The sequence below is a fragment of the Microtus ochrogaster genome, chromosome 19 (genome assembly GCF_000317375.1).
Source record: "Microtus ochrogaster isolate Prairie Vole_2 chromosome 19, MicOch1.0, whole genome shotgun sequence".
NCBI classification, from domain to species: Eukaryota; Metazoa; Chordata; class Mammalia; order Rodentia; family Cricetidae; genus Microtus; species Microtus ochrogaster.
In genome coordinates, this window is record NC_022021.1 from 20,938,516 (window position 1) to 20,962,149 (window position 23,634).

Genomic DNA, 23,634 nt, shown 5'->3' on the forward strand with positions numbered 1-23,634 from the left:
AATAAAGGTGCTATTTGCTGGGACCACACCCCCACCCCCCCATCTTTAATACATTCTTTAAAAAGCCATAATGAAAAAGGCTACTATACATTCCATGATCATATGTGTTCACTGATCCAGACCTAGTTTTCACCAACCTCTGGAATAAGTAGAAATTTGCAATGCAGACATTAACTCCCTAAAGGGGTCTCCAGCAGCAGGTACATGCACAGTTTGGCATAGCACAAGTTGATAACTAGGAATTCCTCATGACCAAGACTTTGGCAGTGAGACAATCCATCACCCTATTACGGGTCAGTCCTAGAACTGAAGTTACTAGTTAGATTAGAGCTGTTCTTTACTGAAGAATAAAGCAACAATGTTTTAAAATTAAAATAAATGGTTTAAGAATTTTCATCAAGTCACTTGTAAACAGTGAAGCGCCACACTCAAAGACCATGAGAAACACATCATATAGGGACAGCACCGTTTATTTGACAAGGTTCAAGCAACACTATTTATTTCTCAAACAGCACACAGTGTTATTGACAGTTCGTATCGGCAACTTAATTAGGAAGTCTGTTGATGATGTTTTAAAGGGAGTTGGCATATTTTCAATTACATGAACACTACTCAAGACAAAGATGGCCGTTGTTGGCTCATCCATATTGAAATAGGTCACAGACACAGCATACAATGTCCAGTGTCTCTAATATCTTAACACTGGCAAAGTTATGACTTATTCTCAGGTAAGATACAGATTTTTAGGAAAGTTGTATAGTGATTTAAGCTATAGGATACAACAGATAAATACTTTTAAAAATTGTTCAGCCAGATTTTCAAGATGCTTTGCCAGATGTTTGCTGCTCTCTCTCTGGTATTGGATCTCTGAGTCCAAACCCCCAAATTTTATCTGCATTTCTGTCTTCTTCTCACTGGTATCTCATGCAGAGTGGTAGCCTTGAGCACACAGGGAGTAGATGCCTGTAGAGAAAAGAGGTAACTCAGCGTGCAGCCTCCGGAGAGCAATATTGGTTTCCAGTAGACACCTTACACCTATAGGAAAGAGTAGAATTTAATTCAAATTGGCCCAAAGCATTATTCCTCTAAATAAAAGTTTGCTGAATATTTATAGAATAAATAAAATAGACTTTATTTCAGCACTGAAAAATAATAAAACAGTAAAAGATTAAAATGTCTTGAATTTCCAAGATTGTTTTGCTATTGTTGGGCTATGTTCTATTTTATTTCTCATTAAAGAAGTTTAAAATATTTACAGAATATGTTTTTCTATTTATTTGTTTCTTGTATTATAGAAAACTTTAATTATGGGCAGAAGAAAGAGCTATGCATCCTGAAACAAACTGCAGCTTCACTGAGGGCAGGCCCAGCGCCTTATATGCCTCCTCATTTTCTCTCCCATCTTTTTAAAGTAAATCCCACATAGCAAGCATTCAATTAACTTGAACGGCACTGGGTGTCTCAGTCCACATCAATTTGGAGGAGCTGCATTGATTAAGGAAGAGCTGAGATGGGGAGGCAAGTGAGGCATACCCTACAGGAGACTTCCTTTACGAAACTTTACTAATGAATGGCTGACCACTGGTGTTCTCAACCTCTTGATTTTTTTCCATTTTGCTGATTGTAACATGATGAGCCTCCAGTGGTTCTATTTCCAACCAAAATGGTATGAAGGTCGATTTGAAGTCTGTACTCTGTGGCTGTCTGACACAGTCCAGGAGGCAATACGTCTGTGAACAAAATAGGAACCAATTATTTATCCATTTCTTGCTGAGAAGAACATTCAGAAATGCCAAAGTTGGCCTTTTGCTGATCATTAAAATGAATGTAGCTCAACATTTCAAAATATAATAAGAATTATCTATGGTGGAAATACTGCTTAAATCTTTCTTCTCCTGCTTTAAACAATAATTCTCAATTCCATCCCAACCCCAGTGCAAATCCAAGCTTAATAAAATCAGAAATCCTACATCCCAAGCATTCCCTAACTGATAAGCATTCCAATATTGTCTATTACCCCTTGAGGTCTCCTTTCCAAACTTTTCACGAATAGTAAAGGCCCTGCTGGCTGTCTGCCATATTGTTCTGTGTAGATGGCTGAGAACTCACAACTGCCACCAGTAGAGAAGCCAGCGTTAATGGCATCATCAGGCAGGGGCACGTGTTCAACAAAGTTCTAACCCATCAGGCAAGCAGAGGCCACGTCTAGTCTGAATACTTGATGCATATCGATTGTCAGTTGCAGCAAGAACAGCCTCCTGAGAGCAGTCAGCAGGAGTCAGCAGGGGTTGCTATCACATCTCTTCACACACACACACCAATAACAGTATCTTGGACTAGGAAAGATTGATATCTTTTTCTCTCTTTTTTCCTTTATTGAAAATGGATTTTTTCCTACAATATATTCTGATTATAGTTTTCACTCTCTCAACTCCCCCCAGATCCTCCCCACCTTCCTCCTACCCAAATCCACATGTCTTTCTCTCTCTCTTCTTAGAAAACAAACAGGTATCCAAAAAATAAAATAAAAAAAAGAAAACTGAAATAGGACAAAATAAACAAACAAAAAAGAGCCAAAGAAAAAGCACAAGAAACACGTGTAGACTCAGAGATACACATGTTCATGCACACATAAATCCCATAAAAAACAGAAACTAACACTTATGCAAAGGACTTTAAAAAAAATCTATGTATTCCTGTGCTCTCTAAATAAGAGTCCAAAAAGCCACAATCAAGTTTAGCTTCAACCGAATTTTATTTACTAATTCACCTTATTTGGATCATTTTAAATAGACCAAAGAACTTATGTTCATCAAAACTTCTAAACTCTGTCAAAACTAAAAAATCTAAAGAAATAAAGGTCTTTAAGATTCATGTAACAAACATGCTATGTGACCTGAGAATCATTTTGGGTTCTACCATCTTGGTCTGTTTTATCAAACTTGTTACCAAAGCTTTGCACCTTTTAACTTGAAGTGTCTTTTCATTTCAACACTCTGCCCTCCTTGGTCTTGGCCTCTCCTCATAAGCCAGATTTGTGACAATCCTTCTTAGCCTAGGGGACCTCAGTTGCCATCTTTACTCCTGCCAAGAGGTCCTGCCCCACTATAGCTATAAGCTGGAGTCTTCACTTAAAAGACCCAGTACTGCTTCAACCTCCGAGCCGTCACCATCACTGCAGGCTGGGGAGAAGTCATCTCAGATCACCACATGCAGTGAGTGGAACTTCTATGGCCACAGAGTTACGGAATTGTTCCGAGTATGCAATGCTTTTCTTCCACCGTTAGGCAGGTTGGCTTATTTGTCAAAATGACTTCTGCCATCCCTAACGTTCCTCTTTCTAACAACACAACTGGGGTCCCAACAATCTTCTCTGGATTCTGTTCTATGAACTGAACTATAGATGGGATTCAGCTGTGTTAAGGTAGCCCACTACAATGATACCACCACTTCTAATTCCAACTCCCCTGCTACCTTCAGCATATTAGGCCCACCTCTTGCTAAGATGAACCTCCTTGGAAATGAATCCCTGACTGAATTCTCGGATGAGCACATTCTCTCGGGCCCCAAGGCTTCCACCAGGCAGAGCAAGGGTTGGCCCTGGCCATGACCGACCTAACTTTGCTCTGCTCCCATACATGGAAACCTATGCTCAGCTTAGATAAATTACACTGTTTTTACGATATGAATGCATAGAAACATTTATTCATCACTTGGTATTTTATTCTGACTTCACTCCATAAAATAGTAATGAAGCTAATATTGACTTTATTTTTATAAAAAAAACACTCTTGCACTGGCAGAGCTCAGTTGGTAAAGCAGTTACCTCACACTCACAGGGACCTCACTGTGAATGCCTAGAAGCCACAGACTAGTCCAGCCACAGTTGTACATGCCTGCAATCCCAGAGATGGGGGAACTTCACAAAACAGCTCCCCTAGTTGACTTGATGAAGTCCCAAGGCAATGACAGACTTTGTCTCCAACAAAGATGGGGGAGAGCTTAAAGACCAATGCCTGAGGCTGCCCTCCAACTTCTACATGCATATCATGTATGTGCACATCACATATATTTATGCACACAGAGGAACACATACATATACAAAGAACTCAAGAAACTAGACCATAAAAGGCTAATCAACCCAATTATAAAATGGGGCACTGAGCTGAACAGAGAATTCTCAACAGAAGAACTTCAAATGGCCAAAAGACACTTAAGGTCATGCTCAACTCCTTAGTGATCAGGGAAATGCAAATCAAGACAACTTTAAGATACCACCTTATACCTGTCAGAATGGCTAAAATAAAAAACACCAATGATAGCCTTTGCTGGAGAGGTTGTGGAGAAAGGGGTACACTCATCCATTGCTGGTGGGAATGCAAACTTGTGCAACCACTTTGGAAAGCAGTGTGGCGGTTTCTCAGGAAATTCGGGATCAACCTACCCCTGGACCCAGCAATACCACTCTTGGGAATATACCCAAGAGATGCCCTATCATACAACAAAAGTATATGTTCAACTATGTTCATAGCAGCATTGTTTGTAATAGCCAGAACCTGGAAACAACCTAGATGCCCTTCAATGGAAGAATGGATGAAGAAAGTATGGAATATATACATTTTAGAGTACTACTCGGCAGTAAAAAACAAGGACTTCTTGAATTTTGCATGCAAATGGATGGAAATAGAAAACACTATCCTGAGTGAGGTAAGCCAGACCCAAAAAGAGGAACATGGGATGTACTCACTCATATTTGGTTTCTAGCCATAAACAAAAGACATTGAGCCTATAATTAGTGATCCTAGAGAAGCTAAATAAGAAGGAGAACCCAAAGAAAAACATATAGGCATCCTCCTGAATATTAACCTGCATCAGGCGAGGAAATGAGACAGAGACCCACATTGGATCACCGGACAGAAATCTCAAGGTCCAAATCAGGAGCAGAAGGAGAGAGAGCACGAGCAAGGAACTCAGGACCGCGAGGGGTGCACCCACACACTGAGACAATGGGAATGTTCTATCGGGAACTCACCAAGGTCAGCTGGCCTGGGTCTGAAAAAGCATGGGATAAAACCAGACTCTCTGAACATAGCAGACAGTGAGGACTACTGAGAACCCAAGAACAATGGCAATGGGTTTCTGATCCTACTGCACATACTGGCTTTGGGGGAGCCTAGGCAGTTTGGATGTTCACTTACTAGACCTGGATGGAGGTGGGTGGTCCTTGGACTTCCCACAGGGCAGGGAACCCTGATTGCTCTTTGGGCTGAGGAGGGAGAGGGACTTGATTGAGGGAGGGGGAGGGAAATGGGAGGCGGTGGCGGGGAAGAGACAGAAATCTTTAATAAATAAATAAATTGAATTAAATAAAAACAGAACAATAAGTGAAGAATCTGACGTGGATCCCTGTGCTCTAACTTCTACCCGGGTCCTGAGATTATTCACTCTCGTGTTCTATTCTACGGCACTGAGACAGATCCTCAGACCTTTACAATTCTCAGGATCTCTATTCACAGCATTTTTCCCGAAGTTTTTTACCCTTTGGCACTCCACTTATAACCTAACAAGCTCACTGGAAACACGTCTAAGCTAATCCATCCCTTATTTGGATCCCTCTGGAATCTGCACAAAGCAGCTGACTCCTCGTTTCTCACTATCTAGTATGTCAACTCCCTGGATAGACATTAGTTCTCTGAGAACTGAGAGAAAAGTCATTTTGTGTTCTTGGTGCTGACCTCTAGAAGCAGGAGATCAAAGTTCCACCCCATCTTCTCACTCCTCCCAGCCTCAACTAGCGTGCCTCTGCGAATTAAAAGACATGGTGTCCCTGAATCAAATACTGACCCAATAAAGCCTCCGTAAGCAGATGAAGCATGGGAATAGAGAGGCAAAAGATTCAAGCCTTTAGTGCTGTGGCCTGTAGTCTCTATGATTCTGTTTCTGTCGATCTCTTCAGATGGTTTGTTTCTACTTCCATGTAGCCAGTGTGATAAACTCAGGACTGCCTACCACTTAGGACAGACACCACCCCACACACTGTGGTATTCACCGCCCTTCTCCCAGATAAGATCTGGGATAGACCAAAAATCTAGGGTGTGGAGAAAGACCCAGAAAAGAGGGACCCCGGAGACCTAGATGTGTACAAACATGCTGTCAGCAGCTGCAAATGATGCCGACACTTCTGGGTTGGAGCAGGGTGCCGGGTCCAAGGAATCTGAAGAGACACACAAGAGGACTCCCCTGTGTTTATCTCTTCCAAGTTCCTGTGGCCTTAAGAAACATGTTTCCAAGGATCAGAGGGTCCGTCTCAATTCAACTAATATCAATCATCATTTTAATAAGTACATATTAGTTGTTTTTTTCTGTGGTAAATAGTAAATATCTGAACTTTATGAGAATATACCAAGGATTCAGAAAAGCTAGAATTCTGGACCACAGCTGTCCACAGCTCACATGCTGAATGTCACTCAGAACCTTGGAGAAATGTTTTCTTCTATGAAGCCAGTCCTGGAAGTGCACATTTTTGACAACATAAATCTTTAAGTCTGAGATCTTTTGGGGAGTGTGGATGTAAGCAAGACAAATCCTGGGGGCTTTTGCGAGCCTTCCTGCCAAAGGGGAAAGCCAGTGGACTTGGTGAGCACACATTTGCATCAGCACTTGCAGATGGCCAGAATTTGCTGTAGAATCATGTAATATTCATGACATTCCACATATTTTGAATATTTCAATATATCATACACATACTACATACATATATACATAACCTTGATAATATATGACTTAAAAAGAAATGGAGAGTGAATCCAGGCATATCATAAAGTCATAAGATCCTTTGTTATATGGACATATCTATGAACAGAACCTTCACTTTGAAACAATGCCTTTTTAACAAGGATGACAGAAATTGCTAATTGTTCCCTTTCCCCTCACATGTTAAGAGGTACATGGCTATAAAGGTGACATTAGATCTTTCTGACACCAGGTACTGTAAATAGACAGCAGAAGTACAGTTTCTTGAGAATGCTCTTTGAGGGAAGACTAATAACTTTAGACATATTAGTGAGGCAATATTCAGGTATAGCAAAGGAATAAAGATACATTTTCTATGATTTCCTTATATAACAGTTGAAACGTAGGTAGTCCTGGGAAGATGCAGTATCCCCTTATGTTGGGGTGCCCCTTCTTTCGGTGCTGGGGCTTCTTAAGCAACATGCAAGTCAGGCTACTCTGAAAACCACAGCACTACAGTTTCAGTTTGAACTTTAGGGCCATACAACTTTGAACAAATGGCTTAAACACTATAGAGTGGTTTCTTCTTTGTTTGTCTTACTATATCTACTTCATAGGATGATTGTTGGCAATGTAAAACTACATTTTGTTGTTGTCCTTAGTATATCCCCAGCTTCTGATGCAAGGCTTGCTTACATACAGGAAATACTCAATGAATAACCATCATAACTGAACTCTCAGGTGTGTCCAGTCTAGGCAAATAATGCCATAATTAAACAGCCATTCCAACAGACATATCATGTGATACAGAAGTAACATGTTATATGCTCCAGGGATCTCATGTTTGCCTCATGTCAATAACATGACCTGCCAAAATATTTATTTTTCTGACTCATGAGTTTATATATTAGGTAACTCAAGTTAAACCACTGATTGTCAACTTAATGAACTAAAGACATTTAAAATATGCATTAATTATTTATTTATCTGTTTATTTATTTTATGTGAATGTCTATACATGAGTTTATGTATGTGCATCCTATACATCCAGGTGCTTGCAGATTCCTTGGAACTGTTGTTGTAGGAAGTTGTCAGCAGCCCAGTGTGTGTAGTGGAACCCGAACGTGGATCCTCTGGAAGAGTAGCAGATACTTTTAATCATCAAATCATCTTTCCTTTCCGTGACAACCTTTTAATGATCTACTTAACTTTGTCAGTCCTAGAAACCAAAGGCACGTAGCCACAATCCTGCCCCTATTTTTTCCTACAAGTTATCATTACCAGTTTCTGTTGTTCATGCATAATGCATAAAACCTGTTTTTTATAAAGTGTTTATGGCTGTGAATTTGTATTGCCATGGTACAGAATCTCAAGTAACAATTCTTCTGGCATTGCAAAGAAAGTTGGCATCTTATGAATCTACAAAAATAGCATGGATGAGAATTTTCAGTAAAACCCATTTCTCTCCTATTGAAGAGCTCTTAATAAGCATACATGTCTGACTGCTGCCATTTTACTGTCAGTGATCCCCACTAACCAGGACCAGAGTAATTCTGTCAAGTCTGTTGAGGTGATGGATCCTGCAACGTATGTAAGCCTGTCAGTGGAGGAAGGATAGATCATAGTCTCTATGCAGCACAAAGCAATGTTATAATCTCAGCATGGACTGCTTTTCTCTCCAAATGAATGTTATAACGCTAGTGGCCGATCCAGACTTTTGACCACTCATGTACAAAGTTCTATTTCTTTCTAACTAATATAAAGTCCTTTGGTTAAAAGACACAAAGATTACACAAACTTAATTGTGCAGTAATTTTTATCTAGCAGTGTTTGTGTGGAGGAAATTCATCCTCAGAGGTGGGGCTGGAGCTATAATAAAGATTTTTGACTCTTTCCTCTCTCTGAAGCTGTCTCCTGTCCTCTCTCTCCTCTCTTTGTCTATCATGTGGCAAAGAAGCAAAAAGATCTCTATCAGTTATACTTGGAGCCCAGTGTCCTCACCAGGTTGTGAATCAAGTAAGTAATCTTCATTTTTCTTCCTATCCTCCATCACAGTTTTTAGAGTTTTACCCCCAGCCTATAGCAGACCACTTGCAAGTACCTGTCCTCCCACTCCTGGGGACTCTTCTGAACCTGAGTGAGTGATTTTTCTCAGTCCACATCTGACAGTCAGTCCTCATTCCTTTCTGTCAGACTCTAATGCCCAGAAACACTTTCTACCCAGGGTCCCTAGTGGCCACATCTGGCAGGGACTCTGAAACACTCCCTAACATGCAAAACACAGCTATACACTTTCTTAAGATTCAGAGGAGTGACCAAAAACAAAAGAATGAAACACACACCCTAAAAAGACAATACCAGATATCAACACCTAGAATCACAATCATCCAAATTCTTGATGCATAGACACCAGCACAAAAGTAACAGCCAAGATAATATGCCTCCCTCAGAAACCAGTAATTCCAATACTATAGTCCAAGAGAAATGCAATATAGCTGAAGTAGAAAACAAGAACTTAAAGAAGACTATTATGAATATGTTCAAGGACCTCAAAGATAATAGTAGTAAAGACCTTAAAGAAATCTGTGAAAATACAACAGTGCAATGAAATAAGTTGGGGAATAATCTTGAACGCATTGGCACTTTCAGAACAGGACACCAAGCAGCACAGGCACTAAGAACAACAATTAATAAATGGGATCTCATAAAAATGAAGTTTCTGCATGCAGCAAAGGGCTTTTTGTCCATCATTTGGACAAAGTGGCAACCTTCAGAATTAAAAAAAAAGCTGTTTACCAATTACATATTTGATCAAGGGCTAATATTTAATTTATATAAAGAACTAAAAAAATCAGTTGATGGTTTTTCAGGAAGCTAGAAATAGATCCACTTTAAGATCTAGCTATATTCTTGGTTATATACCCAAAAGGACTCTCCAATCCACTAAAGAGACACTTGACCAACCATATCAGCTTTCAACAGGTGTGCTGCAATTTGTATAACCAGAGAGGTTGGGAATAGCATAAGAGATTGGGTGGGAGGAGGATTTCCCAAGGAAGTTATGGGAAGACAAGGAAGGGTGAGATGAGAGGATTAAATGAAGAAGGGGAAGAAAGAGGGGACTAAGGGAGGGAATACACATAGGGACACCTAACACTAAAGTACCATTTGAGCCATCATGTGGTAATCTAGTGCAGTAGAAACTTCTTAAAATATAAACATATGAATGAAATCTAAATGGAACTACCAAACAACAGAGAGCTCTAACTAGTCTTTTCTTACCACCAAATGGAGCGTCCAGGGTCAGGAATGGATTATATCTAATAAAGCTGATTGCCAAAGCCCCGTGGAAACCCCCAAACATATTGCCATGGATTTGGGTTGCTCTCCACAAACTGATGGTAAGGCCCTGTTGCTGAAGACATCTACATAATTCACTGACTATGGAGAAGTAGAGCCAGAGCCTAACTAGAGATCTCCCCTCCCCCATCCCTGCCTCCGACTGACTAGTGTTGGCAGTAGTGGAAGGAGAAAAGCAAACACCAACATAATCACAAACACGTTGATCTACAGTGTTGACCTGCCCATAGGATACACTGGTTCAATAGTGGCCCGAAAGTTATAGGAGTTACCGACCACTATCGGCTTGGAGCTAAGGCCAACTCCACTCCATGAGACGGAACCCGCACATAATACTTCTCCTGTGGCCATGAACCTGAAACTGCACAGGTGTGCCTAGGGAGAAACAGTATACCAGTATTCTGCCTAAATTGGTATAACATTAAAATAACTCCTAACAACATTCTACTATACCTATAGATCAGTATCTAACTGTCATCATCAGAGAAGCTTCGTTCTGAAGTAGATGGAAACCAATACAGAACCCCACAAATGTACAGTGTATAAATAGTTAGAGATTATGGAACACTCAGGTCTAAATGGGAAGTCTTTGTCAAACCCTTCCCTCAAAAAGATTGTTAAACTGGTGGGGATAGAAGACACCAAGGAAACATGCCTTATAGATGTAACAGGACAGAAGCACATACGATCTTGCAGGGACTGCAGCAGCACACACAGGGTGTGCACAGGTCCAGGCCAGATGGGGTGGCAATAACAAAGAAGGGAACTAGACATAAGACCTCATTTCTAACAAAGAAGTGCTTTCAAATTGGTAACTGCTCCCAAAGAAAAGTCGGTTTTCTCTAGCGTAGTCTTACAGAGTATAAAAATCACATATAAGCGGAGATCCCATGCCGAGAAGTAGATGACCAACACAATGTAAACTCAATGGTACTTTTGGAGATGTTTTATCTCATAATACTTAGCTTGGACTTCTTTTTAACCTTAGTGATCTTTTGTTTATATATTATTACTTCTGATCGTGTGTTTTTATGGGTTCTCTGTCAGTGTGTGTGTGCTTGTGTGCATGTGTGTGTATGTGTTTCTCATATATTTTCTTTCTTTTCTTTTTGTTTTATTCTAGTTTGACTGATTTATTTTACTTGTCTGTTTGTTTTCTAAAGAGAGAGAAGAAGATGTGAAGATGGATAGATACCTGGTGAGGTAGAGAGGAACTGGGAGGAGATAGGGGAGAGAAACTATAAATAGAATTATCACATGGTAAAATTATTTTCAATAAAAAAGAACAAAAAATTAATTAACTAAAAAAATAATCACATGCTAGCATCTGGATGTCAAACTTTAAAGCTTTTTTTTTCTTTTCGCTTGTCTTTATTGGCAGATCAAACAAACTTTAAAGCTTTAATGATGGTTAAATTTCTGTCCCTTGTAAATTATCCAGTCTCAAGCACCATAAACAGAATAAAATGGGTTTGACTTTTTATCTTTATAAATTAGAAATCAAGTTGAGAGTTGATCAGTAGTGACTTGCTTGAGATATATAACTTCTTCTAAAACTGTATTTTAACTTAGTGCATAGTTCTGCTTGCTACAACTATGGCTTTCTTTTCCTCGGTAAGAAGAATATTAACAGTAAAGCACAAACTCAGGTGAAATTACTAAACTCCTACTTAGTCAAACTGGGAAGTATTTGAAACAACTTACCACTTATTCTAGGAAGACAATAATTACCTGACCCTCATGAAATAACATCTTCATTTCGGGCACTTTCTATGTATTAAAGAAATGCTTCAGAGGCACCTCATAAAACAGGTAACTATCTCTACTTTAGAGATCAGGAAATGCCTGGAGAAGCTGAGGTCATATGGCTGGTGAGGACCCAGACTTTGCACTCTGCCTTCCTGCCCCACTACCTCATTACGTCTCTTACAAAGGCCTTTCACTAAAGGGCCTAAGAGTCAGCTTTTTATAGCAATGGTGCCATCCCCCTGCAGTTTTATTTGTACTATTTATTAGCCCAGCAAAGCTTTAGTTCAGACACAATGCAAAAGTAAACTTTAACCCAAGCCCTGCCCTCATTTTCATAAATTCTAATTTTAGTGAGGTCCATGTTAATGGCTTTTACTGTATATGGAAAAGAGTTTAATAGTCACTTAGCCCTGCTCTATCTCCATTAGCCAATCTAAAAAGCCACACAAAGGTAAAGGAAGGAAGAGCAGTGACCTCAAAACTATAACAGATAAGGAGTGCCTGTAATTTATACTTCGGCAAAAAGTCAGAATAAAATGATCAATCCATAACAACAAACTCAAGCCTACACATTTAAGTGTTCTATTTATCAATTAGAGAAAATTAACCTTATCAGATGCTCATATTAAGGATTATGCCCATAGTGAATCAGCAATAATAATTAAAAGTCCATTTCAAATCTCTTTGGTGTGCAGTGAGATGGTTTAACACAGCCAGACTGCTTGATCCTTTCCATGGTGTTGTATAAATGAGCATATCACATGATCAGTCCTGCCTGTTTAACATGGCTGTATCTGCTACTCCTGCTGCCCTTGCTTCTAGTTGCAGACACGTTTCCATATGTATACCCTGAGTGGAAAAGTACACAGGATGTGCAGATAGCCCCTCAAGCACATGTCTGCAGCCCTGGCCAAACTGATCCTACAAATAGATCCATGATATAAAAGTCTTTGCCACAGTGGTAAATATTCTAAATTAATCGCACATACCTTTGGAATAGGGCACTTTTAGAATTCAAAATTCCACAGTTTTGTGAAGCTACACCAAGTTTCGTCTTTTCTTGAGGATACCTTTTGTAGAGCCTCTCTGCAAAGAAGCAGGCTTGGGACACTGCAAAGCAATTCCAGAGAAGGGCGGCCTTCCTTGTCTTAACAAGCTTGAGACAGAAGATGGAGTGAGATCACCTGGAATCAGACAGGGTTCTCAACAGGGCCTTGGCTTCCTGGTATTACACATCAGTTTCCCTGGTCAGTTGGCTAAGGACTATTATATCAGCAGCAGTTTAGCTGTTCTGGACATGTGTACTAAATTAATCCCCCATACCTACTTTATATAAAGAATAATTTTTCCCAGTATATAGTGTACAGTATTCTAACCACCTAAGATTTCTACAGTTTGATAATCTCTTGTCTTCTTTTGCATGGTTGTCTTAGCAAACAGGCACACCACTTCTAGCTCACCTGGCCAGCTTCACAACTACCACAGCCTGTTAGAGCACTCTTTGGTCTCAGGTGTTGTAGATAAAGAAGGAGAAGTTTTATCTCTGGGTTTTTCAAAGTCAGGGCAAAAAGAGAAGATCCTTCCAGTGAAGCAGTTCAAACCTGTGAGATCTCAGAACCCTTTCCAAGCTATGAGCTCCTGCTGGTCAATTAAGCAATTAATTGATTAATTAATTAAGAAATTGAGTCTTATGTGAGATAATAGAAATTCCATTTAGAAGAGTCTAATAACAGAAATTAGCAAAAATAAAAGTGCTACCATGTTCACTGCAGTAAAACTTAAGAGATAATATATAAAATGAAATAGATAGGACTCTAGAATGTAACCTTTATTGCTGACTGAAGCCAGTGCAAGAGGTGGGTTAGCTGGAAAGCCGAAACCCACCTGCATTACAAACTACCTAACTGAGCCATCTTGGTAAGATGGGCAGTGTGGGCCCCTATCCTTAGAGATAATGTGTGGTTTTCCTTGGTAGGAAAGGAAGCCGGACTCCATGGAAAAAGCGTGACTTTACTTGAGCTGGCCCAGGCAGCCATCACAAATTTTCCAAATGGCTTAGCTACTCCCTTCTGTGGCAGAGTCAAGGCAGCTACATCCAGGCTGCACAGCGTTAAAGAGCCTTTTCTTGTTTACAAAGAGGCCAGCAACACTGCAAAAATGAAAAATGAAGAGACCGAATGGATTGCAGCAAAAGCCTGAAGGCCCTGGGAAGCACTGACACTAAGTGTGGGGCCTTCACGTGGCGAGTGAGCAGCAGCAGCTCAGGAGAGCTGAGCTCATAGCGGGCAACGGTTTAGTGGAAAGACGGTGAGAGCTAAGGCTTCATCTAGAACACGGAATCGTGCAAAACTTAGCAGAAACCAGGCCTACTTTCAAATGTTTTTTTTTTTTTTTTCGAAATTTAAAACTTAAGAAATGCCGTGACTTGGTATGTACAAGACAGATTAGTATGCGTGTATGTGTGCATGTATCATTCAACCTCGTGTGTCTGTGTCGGTTCCCATACTCCTTTGTCCCAGGCACTCCGGAGAACAGTGTTTTTCCTAAAGAAGAGTGCTTTAAGCTTGACTGGCCTTCTGTACTATTTTGTTCTGGCTACCATTATACCACATTCCCCAAGTCACAATGCAACAGAAAGTAAAATCCAAGCGACCAAATAAATTGGAGGAGAGATTTATGCTCTAAAAATCTGGCTCCGGACTTTTGTCTGACAGTGACTAACTTCTCACTGGAAAGGCTTCTGGGGAAAGTTCCCACTGATCCGTTTCAGTGCCAGGGTTTCAGGGGGCGCGGAAGTCCTAGAAAGGCAGACAAGGCTCCTTCTGCTGAACAGATCTGCCTGGAGTTAAAAGAACTTGAAACGCTCCCCGCCTATCAACCGCCCCCGAAGTTTTATCCTTTATCAGATTTTAAAGTTACTCCAAGCCTCCTTGTGGTTCCAAGTTCCTCTGCCGGGTTAGCTTCACAGGGCTGCCCTCTCCTCACAGCGTTTGACGTCATCTGGGCTTTGCAAACTGTGTGTTTCAGCCCTTGCTCAGGCTTCCCAGCTGCTATTAAAGTTATACTGCATTCGGTTAAGTGTGGAGGCTGGCACCAGAGAGGATCCATAATGGTGATTATCATGCAAATCAGCCTCCCGCAAGTCAGGCTCCTCCGTGGAGGCCTTGCAGCTTGGCTTCCCCCGGTGCCGCCCCATTGTCCCCAGGATAAAGCTAACCGCTTGGCTGCTGACATAGGACCGCACCGACCGAGATGGGTTCTCCTGACAGAGATTAGTGGGCAGCGATGAATCTTTCACTTGGGGTAGAAATATGATTTTATTTAAGAAAATAACCATCCATAATTGGGCTTCTGTCGCTTTAAATTTTAATGGGGAGAGTACTGTGGAGGCTGTGGAACTTTAAATTACGGCTTTCAGAAGCGTCTCACTGAATCTTTCAATTATTCTCTGTAAGTACTTTCTCAAAGCATGTGCCACCATGACATTGATATCACAATTCAAATCTAAATTCAAAACTGACTGCAAGGCTATGAGCTATGTGCTGGCGTGCAGGCTGACTCGTTTTATCTCTGAACATCTGACGAGGCGAATCTAGAGGCGCTCTCCCAGAGCCCAGCCAGCTGTTTGCCAAATATTCAAATACCCTGGCATGCAGGAGAGCTGTTCACATTTCCCCACATCAAAATTAACGACGACCCCCTATTTCCCCATTAGTCTCTGCTCACCTACATCCTTTCTCGCAGGCCCGCCTGCCTCACTCTGCTAAGTGCAGTACGATGCTTGCTCACCTCTAGATTCCTGACTCCAGCAGTGGGCCCAGTGTGTGCGGCGGGATGTCAGCCAGTTCAGACAAAACCACGGGGAGCAGTTTCTAGCCTGTGTTTCCTTGAAGTGGATCTGAAAGGGTGGTGGGCCGATACTTGCTGCAGTCTGAGTATAAAGACAGGGAGTACATGGCTCTCCTTAAAATGCATCATTAAGCTGTAGCAGAAAATGGGCCTGGAAAGACCAGAGCTGAGCAAAGCGGAAGGCTTTCCTTTCTTCTACTTCGGTGTCTTAACTTCCTTTTTACATACCCATTTTCTTTCATTTTCGTTCATCGTTTTAGTATCTGCATATTAAAGCAAACCAACAAAATGAATCCATTTAATTATTTATAGATCTAATTGTAGACTTTCAATTATTCCAAAATGTGTCCCTGACCTCAGCCTATGCAATTCCATGTTTACAACTGTAAACAACAAAATCCAGCTGCCCTCTTGAGTTCAACCAAAGACACTCCATCTCCTCCCTCACATGTTAAAGGTCCCGAAGCAATTTTCCTCAGCGAGCCTCCCTAGCGACAGCTGGGAGGATAGTGCAGATTTTAAAGCATGCTGCACTTGGGGGGGGGAGGGTTAGAGCAGAGCCGGACCAAGGTGCCATTGATACCCTACAATGGCCTCCACCCTTATGGCTGCTTACATTCCCTGAAACTGGACATCAAATCCAGGTGGAAATGGGACGGGCCCTTTTTTTATTCCTTCTTGGAAAGCAACTTCTTGACGTGTTCATTTCCTGTAATGTGTTTATACTCGGACAGAAGCAGTGCAGCAGGAATGCTTTCAGGGCATATCGAGGGGGAAGTAAGAGCCACAAATGCCAGATGTCAAATGAGCCAACTTGTGCTACAGAGAATTCTCCTCCGTGCAAGATACAAGGGACATCCATATATGTCTGAGGAGAATTCCTGAGATGGTGCCTTTTCTTAGCTTATGGATAACCAGGTAGGAAGTCATTGATTTTAAAAAATCATATTGACAACAAAAGAAGTGGCACATAAAAGCATAAAAATTAGCTGAGAACCAGAAAGACTGACGGGATTCCAATTCTGTCAGGGATACCAACATTTCCTGCGTGTCTTCTCACTCAGACCAGGCTAGCACACAAAGGTGATTTCGAAAATACTAATCATGGAGAGAAAGAAAAGTTGTTAAGACTTCATTGTTTTCCAAGACCCAAGTGCTAGGGTTACAATTCTTCTGTGTTTGGATAGTTAAGGCTGGAAGTGTTTCCAACACAGAAATTGTTTACTCAGACCTGTGCAGTGCTCTTGTCTGCTATGTAGTAGATCTCAATGAGCCAGCTTTGGCTGAGCAATGGTCCTCACACGGCAGGATTTCTGTGCAGACAGCAGGGCTCTCACCTAAAGGTTTTCTGCCTTGCTAAGGTTCCTTTCCCCTCTACAGCTCCTCCCAGAAAAAATCTACCTATCAGACTTTGTTCTTTGTTTGTTTGTTGTTTTTTGTTAATTCCTCTTCCTTATTTCTACCCTCATTGAACTCTAAATCAAAACAGGGTAAGAGGAAACATCAGAATCACCTGGAGGAAACTGCTTGACCCTCCATTTCAGTTGGGGAAGTATTAATACATTTCCACTCACTCAGCATTTCTGATTGGAAGGAACCATCTTTCTTCAGAGATGGGGAAAGAGAGCTGAAGATCTTTGTACTGACTTCCTCTAGCCGATACCTCTTGTGCCTAAGACTTACCTACCTGTATATGGATGACTTCAAAAATAATATTTGTTGAAATCAGCTAGCCATGTGGGCGGCCGGGTGCGGAAGACGCAGCTCTGCTGCTCTTATTTCAACAAATATTTGAACCCAGACCCACATATCCAAATGCCTGTTTACAGATGGCCTACTATCTCAGACTCAACGAACAAAACATCAAAACCATCATGCTTACTTTTACCTTTTTTTCATTTTCTAAACAAGACCTGTGTCCACTCCGTGGCCTCTGCCAGTGGAGCTGGCTGTCTCCACTGTATTTCTAAGTCTCCTGCTCCTTAACACTCCCCATTCCCACCCCACATCTATCAAATCTGTCACCACATCCTTTTCCTTCTTCCTCAGGGATACATCTTAAATCTCTTCACCTACGACATACCATGTCCCACCTGAGACTCTAGAGTAGTTTTCACTTGAAGCCTATTGTCCACACGCATGTGACTTATCCAAGAATACACCACTCATAATATACAAGACTATTTTCATAACAAACAGATCAGCTTTAAAATATTTATATATGTAATAGGTTTAGGAAAACAGTTTAGAAAAACATCTAAGTGATGCCAAGTTAACATTAAATTTCCTTTCAAAATAAATCTAAGTATAAAAATTATACAATTTGAAGAAAAATCTTTTAGTATGAGGATGTTTCTTAAGAAAACAGAAGTAGTATATGACTCAGTGAAGTTTGTGGAGCTTGGTATTACAAAACATATCCAAACTCCTCAAAACGACAATGGAATTCTTCACATCCTCCTGTTGTCTGCCACCCCCTTCCCACATTCCTGTCACTGACACATACCATCTATGTATAGCTTCCTATATAAGAAGGACACCAAACCTACATGTTAAAATGACATTTCATTTAATTCGAAATTCTGTAGATGAGCTAGGTCGTTCCTTCTGGATGAATGGCTGATTCTTCCTGGATTCCCCCACTGTTCCTGACACAAGAGTGGCTCACAGGCTAACTAGGTGACTCATCATATGTTGAGTTTCTAAGTCTGGGAGCAGGGCCTCAGGTCCCTCTGGGTGGCAAATCATCCCCCTCCCCCGGCTCCTTCCAAAGGTACCCTCAGAGTTCCCATCACAGAACCACCAAATTACAAGTGCTCTTTCATTCTTGATTATTTCATATTTGCTAACTTGGATTGACAAAAACATGTCACAAGATCAACTCAGTCCAGCAATGGGAAGATTGACTGCCTCATAATAGAAGGATCTCTCATGTGACACTTCTGAAGACCCAAGATTGCTAGTCTGCCACTCATATCCCAAGTTTCTCCCGTAAACAATCCAGGCGCATTCACATGCTTGTTCATGCTCTTCGCTTTCTGAACTGAACTCCTTTGCCTTCTGAAAAACTAGTTTTCTTGGTCATGTTTTATTAAATATAGTGTGTTGGAAAGTCCAGTTTTAACCTTCATCATGACACAGCTATCTTTAGCACTATTTTGCTACCTCTCCAGAACTCATTTCTTTTTGTTTATATGTTAGTATTATTACTTATTTTTCAAATTCTCACATTGTTTGAAAGTTTCCTATACTTATATAACACATGTTACTCGTTTCGTGCCCTATCTCTTTCACACCCCTTGTCTTCCCACAAGAACCCCTCTTCTCAACAAGTGGCCCTCCTGATGCCTCTTGCATTTCAAGGTTCTGACATCTTCATTCAAAGAAAAAAAATCAATCTCTTTCTCATATGCTCCCTTGATCTGTTGTGAATACCTCTATTTTATCATTTGGGGAATTGTAGTATAATTACTTATTGTGAACCTAAAAAGACTATCTTTGTTCCACACCAAGCATTCAATAAATATTCTGTAAGTTAAATTTAATTGAAAAGTTCAAAACAAAAAGAAAAGCCTCCCTGAAACAAACCTAGACCACAAGATTGAAGGTGCAACCACACAAGAGCAGCCTCGTGAACGGAGAGAACTGATGGGATCCATTTCAACTCATTTGAAGGGCACCGGGCAGAGATAAGCTTTAAGTCCAGAGCATTTTCCTGCAGGACTGGCATAGCCTGAACTTCCAGCACATATTTTTACAAGATCTGAAATGTCCTTGTATAGTTCTGAAGTCACTAGGACTCAAAGTGTAGCTACCTGCATGCCCTGACCATTTACCTAACAAATTTCTTAACCTCATTCTGGTCACTGATACAGAGCAGTTTCTGTGATAATGACATATAGAATATACCTAGCACTGTGTGTGCCATATCCTCATTCTGGTCACTGATACAGAGCAGTTTCTGTGATAATGACATATAGAATATACCTAGCACTGTGTGTGCCATATCCTCATTCTGGTCACTGATACAGAGCAGTTTCTGTGATAATGACATATAGAATATACCTAGCACTGTGTGTGCCATATCCCTAGCATGCAGCAAACCCGAGTCCCATGTAGAAAGGGAACAGAGACCTCAAGCCTTTTTTCCCATCTGATAAGAGCAGAGAAGGAGAAGAAGAGTGGGAAGGTAAAGCAGTGTGAGCAGGTAGATAACGCCACCATTGTGCTGAGAGTCAGGCCTGGGCCTGTGGATTAGATACCAGCTTCCAAAGACCCTCCCATTCTGAGGCTTTCAGTGGCTATTTCTAATAGCATAGGACTTGGGAAACTGCATAATTTTGCTAAGTATCAATGAGTATAAAATCAATTATTTATACTTGAACTTATGCAAGATTACTGGGGAGTTAGTTTCAAAATAAGGTTAAAGCATTGATCTTTTTAATAACAAAATCTTACTTTTATCTCTCCTGAATGTAAGTGGAAATAAATTTGACAAGCAAGATTATTTCTTCATACATAAGAAAATATTATTGAGAAAAATGAGTAGGTGCTAGACACGATAGTTCATGAATGCAATTCCTGAACTTGGTAAGCTAAGACAGAAGGGATGAACAACTCATGGCCAACCTATGCTACACAGTGAGTTCAAGTTCAGATGTGTCACTCAGTGGTAGAATTTTTGCCTAATATACATGAGGTCCTGCGTCTCCAGTACCAAAAGAAGAAAGAAGGAACGGGTAAGGAAAGCAGCTGAGCCAAAGGCTTTCCAAGCAAATGAGTGGGAATATTGTTGTTCATAAAAATTCACCAAAAGATTAAAAACACTATATGGTGACTTTAAAAGGAATTGTTGCCATGAATTTTTTATAATATTTTAATTTATCTGTGAGATTAATGGTGCTTTGTTTAAAAAGCAATCCAAAAAGAAAATTGATATTTCTTTTCATTTTGAGGATTTTCAGATAATAATAAATAAAAAAGACAAAAGATAGGAACATGTCAGACATGCCTTTCCTGTCCTTTATTTCCCAGGTTTTTTTCTTTGTGTCTCTGTCTGTCTGTCTATCTCACCCTATACACATGTGTGCATCATGTCAGGTTCTATTACACACACATACACAAGCCTCATATTTTTTTAGCCAAAAAGTATACCTGATTCTAAAGAGCCACTCCTTCATCCATTAACCACTATATAGTGGTCCCTAATTTCTATTTTTATTATGTATCTGAAATGGCTAGAAAAAACTATTGGTTTTTGTTAATGAGTATTCTGTTGGCATGGGTTCAGATGAGAATGTGTCTTTTATGGGAAGAGTTGCCCTAGCCATAGTGCCCTGTACATCTATTAAAATATGCATAATAGAATAGTTTTGTTTTCCTCATTTTAAAAACTCTGGTCAGAATGGAATCAAATCAAAGATCCGGATATTAATCCACACACCTTTGAACACCTGATTCTTTATAAAGAAGCTAAAATTATACAATGGAAAAAAAGAAGGTATCTTCAGTAAATGGTGCTGGCATAACTAGATGTCAACATGCAGAAGAATGAAAATACATCCATATCTATCCCTATGTACAAAACTCAAGTCCAAATGGATTAAAGACCTGATAGAAAAGAAAGTGGTAAGCAGCCTTCAATGCATGGGCACAGGAGACCACTTCATAAATATAACCCCAGTAGCACAGACACTGAGGGCTACAATAAATAAATGGGACCTCCTGAAACTGAGAAGCTTATGTAAAGCAAAGAACACAGTCAATAAGACAAAAAGACAGCCTACTGAATGGGAAAAGATCTTCACCAACCTCACATCAGACAAAGGATTGATCTCCAAAATGTATAAAGAACTCAAGAAATCAGACATCAAAATTCTAAATAACCCAATTAAAATGGGATACATAAAAATCAATTTAAAAATGGGGTACAAAACTAAACAGAATTCTTAACAGAAAAATCTCAAATGGCCAAAAGATACCTAAGGAAATGTTCAACATCTTTAGCCTTCAGGGAAATGCAAAACAAAACAACTCTAAGATACCATCTTACACCTGTCAGAATGAGTAAGATCAAAAACTCCAATGATAGCTTATGCTGGAGAGAATGTCACTCATTCATTGCTGGTGGGAATGCAAACTGGTACAACCACTTTGGAAATCAGTATGGTGATTTCTCAGAAAATTGGGAATCAACCTACCTCAGGATCCAGCAATACCACTCCTGGGCATATACCCAAAAGATCATACTACAAAGGCATTTGTTCAACTATGTTCACAGCAGCATTATTTGTAATAGCCAGAAGCTAGAAACAACCTAGATGCCTTCCCTCAGCCAAAGAATGAATAAAGAAAATGTGGTACATCTACACATTAGAGTATTACTCAGTGAGGGGAAAAAAAACAATGGCATCTTGAATTTTGCATGCAGATGAGTGGAATTAGAAAATACTATTCTGAGGGATGCAACCCAGACCCCAAAAGATGAATATGGTATGTACTCACTCATAAATGGATAGTAGCTATAAAAAAAGGACAATGAGCCTATATATAGTTCATGATCCTAGAGAAGCTAAGTAATAAGCTGAACCCTAAGAAAAACATATATAGACCCATCTGGAAAGTGGAAATGGACAAGATCACCTGACAAAATTGGGAGAAGGGAGGTGGGGGGAGAAGGAAGAATGGAAGGGGAAGAGGTGGGGAGAAGGGGAGGGATGAGGAAAACTTGAGGGAATGAGCTAGTGGAGAAGGAGGAAGGACAGAGATGAGAGCAAGGAAAGAGATATCTTGATTAAGAGCCATTATAGCGTTAGCAAAAAACCTGCCTCTAGAGAAATTCCCAGGAATCCGCAAGGATGACTTCAGCTAAGACCCTAAGCAATAGAGGAGAGGGGGATTGACCTGGCCTTGCCCTATAGTCAGACTGATGTATATCTTAAATATCACCATAGAACCTTCACCCAGCAACTGATGGAAACAGAGGCAGAGAGTCACACCAGAGCACTGGACTGAGCTCCCAAAGTCCTGTTGAAGAGCGGGAGGAGTGAGAATATGAGCAAAGAGGTCAAGACCATGATGGAGATAGCCATTGAAACTATTGTGAAACACCCATTGTGAGGTAATGAGAGCTCACAAACTCCTGCTGGACTGGGAAGGAACAAGTATAGGACCAAACTAGTCCCTCTGAAGGTGGTTGACAGTTCCATGGCTAGGGCAGACTAAGGGGCACCAGGATTTATCCCTACTGCATTTACTGGGTTTTGGTTAACCTATTCTCTTTGGATGATTCCTTGCTCTGCCTATATATAATAAAACTCTGGCCAGACTGTAGTGGTGCACACACAGCACTTGAAAGGCGGGGGGCAGGCAGCTCTTTGTGAGTTCAAGACCAGCCTGGTCTACAGAGAATTCCTAAACAGCCAGGACTACACAGAGAACCATGTCAAAAAAAAAAAAAAAAACCCTCTGGACTGTTGTTTGTCTTGACATTTCTCAAATTTCCTCAGCATCCTGAGGTCCTTTACTAAGGTCCCTTACAGATTTCCAAACTCTACTTTCCACCACCTTTATACCTAGATTCTACTCAGTAAAGGTTTATGGCTGACAAAAAAAAATACCCAGGTGTGCTTGCTGGTGGTAAATTTCTTAATCCATTCAAGTACAAAGACCTAAGGACCAAAAGATTTTGATGTCTCTCCAATCCCATGTAAAGCAAAATAAAATCACTATTAAATCATAAAGACCAAAACTTACAAGTATATTCAAATTAAAATAACCTCCATTGGCAAAAAATTTAGTTCATCAAGATCCATTCATTTTCCTCCTGATATTAAAGCACATGATGGAAGAAAGGAGAAAAGGAGAGAAGCAGACAGACACACAGAGAGAAGGAGAGAGAGAGGGAGAGAGAGAGAGAGAGAGAGAGAGAGAGAGAGAGAGAGA

At 40.5% G+C, this 23,634-nt stretch overlaps 1 long non-coding RNA gene across 1 annotated transcript; it reads right to left on the reverse strand.

The window, feature by feature from the left end:
- Window positions 1-452: 452 nt before the first annotated feature.
- On the reverse strand, window positions 453-12,979 carry LOC113457168. Its single transcript, XR_003377795.1, has 3 exons — window positions 12,831-12,979; window positions 1,534-1,730; window positions 453-1,035 (listed from the first exon to the last, which is right to left on the reverse strand). It is a non-coding gene; the product is annotated as an uncharacterized LOC113457168 (long non-coding RNA).
- Between the last annotated feature and the right edge of the window lie 10,655 nt (window positions 12,980-23,634).